Source organism: Vicugna pacos, chromosome 11 (assembly GCF_048564905.1).
Source record: "Vicugna pacos chromosome 11, VicPac4, whole genome shotgun sequence".
Lineage (NCBI taxonomy): Eukaryota > Metazoa > Chordata > Mammalia > Artiodactyla > Camelidae > Vicugna > Vicugna pacos.
Genome location: NC_132997.1, coordinates 27,712,985 through 27,716,610, shown reverse-complemented (window position 1 = coordinate 27,716,610; position 3,626 = coordinate 27,712,985). Strand labels below are relative to the sequence as shown.

Sequence of the window (3,626 nt, the reverse complement as noted above, 5' to 3'; positions counted from 1 at the left end):
TAACTGGCGTGGTTGATGATCCTGACTTGGAGCCTGACTGGTACTGGATGGGATGCAGGTGCCAGAGGATGGATGCACTGGCTTATGTGGCCTCGCCAGCATTTGAGAAATGTGGTAGCCGTAGAAGCCACAAGGGCAAGGGGATGGCTGGGGACAGACTGTTAGGTGCGTCAACGCACTGAGGGAAGAAATGCAAGTTCAAATCAGCCCACCCTCCGAGTAGGCACAAAATCAGAAGCCAGAAGCCCTCTGTGGCAGCGTGTAAAAGGACTCTCATCTGCCATAGCTGAATGGCACATCCTGCTGATAAAAGTCAGAGAAGTCCGAATCTGTGGCCCTAGCAAGTAACCTGTGCCAAAGTCAAGGGCGTGACCAGGACGGGTGGGACCCAAGGACCTGGCAGGGGGACATCTGGGGAGATGTGCTTGAGAACCTTCTATCCTCAGATTCCCTGGAACTCTCTGGGCTTGAAGAAGAAACCCACCCTTCCTGTAGACAACACATCTTCCTCTTGCCCTGCGTCCGCGCAGAGCTCTCCGCTGAGACAGCTGCCTCTCAGGATGAAACTTGCCCTTCTCAGGATTCCCCCCACCAGCCCTCACAGCTTCGAGGTCAGCACATTTTTATCTGTAAAGTGGTGTAATTGTATTTGGTGACGATTTTAGGCTGTTCAGACCATACATTCTCTGTTATAACCACTCAGTTCTTCCCTGTGCCCAAAAGCAGCATAGATCATATGTAAACACGTGGGCGTGGCTGGATTTCAACAAACGTTTATCTACAAAAATAGGCTGTATTTGACCAATGGGCCATAGTGTGCCAACCCCTGTGCTAGGCTAACAGTAAGGTCTGGCATAGCTCCACATGGCAGGCGAGAGGGGCTGTCCCTGTGTCAGAAAGGGTCACAGAACCTGGCTCACATGGACCAACGTGCCCCAGTGAATGTTGAGCACACTGAACTGGGAGAAACCACAAAGCTGGACAAAGGAGAGATGACTGATACTCGGGCACTCTCCCGTGACTCAGGATTTGCATCCCGGCAAGCACACTTAGAACCAGTCCTTATCTGCGGCTGAGAGAGGCCCTGCGGCTTGGAAATGAGGATGACGTTGATGCTGGAAGTCCCGTGACAGCAGAAGGGGTAGAACATTCAGTGGGGTCGGCATTCAAAATAGATTTATTGTGCAAGACCACAGAGTCTTCCAAGCAACCAGTCACTGGGAGTGCGCAGAGGGCGTGCTGTTCACTAGTAAAAGAAGGAACGTGCCAGTCAGGGGGCCACCAGCATTGCTGAGAAACTCCCTGATGACTGAGTTTTCTGGGCTGTGGTGGGTGTGGGCTCCCGGGTGACTTTGGGGATGACAGGCTTCAAGAAGAGCCCAGCAGAGCCGGCAACACTTAGCCATCCAAGGCACGGTGGACAAATGATTGTAACAATGGCAACCTGGACCCTTATTTGCAAGAATAAGGGAGCAGTGACTACTAGACTGTGGTGTTCCTAACAGTAAGATCGGAACGTGTTGCTCAAACTGTGTAACAAGAGCAGGTGAGCCAAAGGCTGATGTCAGCTGCTGCGATGGAAAATCATGATCCTTTGCCCAGTTTCCAGACCGGAGCCAGTTGTCAGACCAGGAGCCAATCTACGAAAGGGGCGCCTGAGTGTCCTTGAGGAATAACGCTGCAATGTCACAGCGAGCAGACGCAGTCCTCATGTAGGACTGAGAGGACCTTGGCTATTTCTCCTGAGGAAAAGGAGTGACTCAGATCCTTGAAGGGCTGTGAATACAAGATTGAAGCTGAAACTGATACGACGAGACCGAAAATACCGTCACAGCCTTCCTGTCGACGTGGGGAAGTCCCGGCGCCAAATCCATCTCATAGCAGTCCCATGGGTCCCGCCCCAGCTGGTGTTCATTTCCCTCGTCTCTGATTTTATCTTTGGAACGGGCCTACTTAGCTTGAAGAACCCTCTTGCAGAGGAAGAACCATGATGCTGAGAAAAGCCAAGTGGAAACTCTTGAAACTTCCTCATCCCAGCTAAGGCAGAAAATCAGAAGTCAAGTCTCGATCTCGGTTAGCTGCACCTCGGAGACTTAAAGGAGGCAGAGGCTACTCAGTTGCCCTGAGATCTTAGTCCTCTGGTGAATTCAAGAACAGTTATCATTTTGTATTTCATCTGACATATTCTTATCGTTAAGGAAGCAGAGAGGAATTTCCAGTTCTCTACGTTCTAGGTGAATCATTCTCAGATTTTTCTTCTGGTGGGGGTGGGTAATTAGGCTTCTTTGTTTGTTTGTTTAATGGAGGTACTGGGGATTGAACCCAGGGCCTTGGGCATTTACTCTTCCACTGAGCTACACCCTCCCCCACCTCAGATTTTTAACCAAAAGGGAAGGCATCTTAAAATTTTAGTCCCAACTACAAACTGAGTGATTGAACACCTTCAAACACTGAAAATAGCATTTATAAATGTAACAGATTTTATTTCCTTTTTAAGATACTTTAATTGTCTGATGGCTACATCAAATCTTTCTGGAGTCTTTAGGTAATTTTCATAAATTTAATTAATTATAATTATAAGATGAATCTAGATCTTAAATGCCCCTACACTGCTTATAAACTCATTGAATTTTACATTAAAAATCACAAGTTTAGTGGAGGGGGTAGAGCTCAGTGGTAGGGCATGTGTTTATCATGCACAAGGTCCTGGGTTCAATCCCCAGTGCCTCCATTTATTTTTATTTTGTCATTGATGTACCATCAGTTACAATGTGTCCACTTCTGGTGTACAGCCCAGTGTCCCAGTCATGCACATATGTATGTGTATGCATTTTTGTATTCTTTTTCATTAAGGGTTATTACAAGATATTGAATATAGTTCCCTGTGCTGCACAGAGGAAGTTTTTTAAAATCTATTTTTATATATAGTAGTGCTTCCATTAAAAAAAAAGCCTAATAACTCCCACCCCTCCAAAAATGAATCATTCAGAAATCACAAGTTTAATTACTTAATTTTAATATGGAATCACAAAGTGGCTCTACTACTTGCAGAGGCCAATATCTCCTAAGTACTGTAAGAACTTTAATACTAAATATGAAGAGAGTGCTTCGTTCAAGAACTGTAGGGAGTCTGAGACTTTAGCCCACTTTCAAACTAACAGGTTTGGTGGATGCTGGCAAAAGACACGAGACTCCCGGATCAGAGGCAAAGGACTGCGTTGCTCGCAGCAGGGGTAGTGAGGAGAGCAGCAACATTGACACTGGTTCCCCAAGCCCCGATCGCCCCAGGGCAGTTGAAGAGGGACCAGGTGACACCTGCACACACCGTGGGCTACAGGACAGCAGCCCTGAACTTGCGGAGCCTGAATCTTTTCCCTTGGGCAGCAAGTCTGCTTGACTTTTGCCGTAAAGAAAGAAACGATCTTCACTGTACTGGACAGTAGACCTGCCCTTCTGGAGGGAGACTCTGTCTCCATTTTCCACATTTGTTTGCCAAACATCCTCGAAAAGGGAGTCCAGAACACAGGCAGTCTTGCTTCTGCCCGCAGATGTGCAGAAATGTGAGAAAGTGACGGAAAGCTGTCTCCCACCATCGTAACCACGAGAGAGTCTCCCTGCGGGCTGAT

At 47.6% G+C, this 3,626-nt stretch overlaps 1 non-coding gene across 1 annotated transcript; it reads left to right on the top strand.

Moving 5' to 3' along the window:
• The first annotated feature begins 2,659 nt into the window (after positions 1-2,659).
• Positions 2,660-2,731, top strand: TRNAD-AUC (transfer RNA aspartic acid (anticodon AUC)). The gene has a single exon. It is a non-coding gene; the product is annotated as a tRNA-Asp (tRNA).
• Positions 2,732-3,626: the final 895 nt, after the last annotated feature.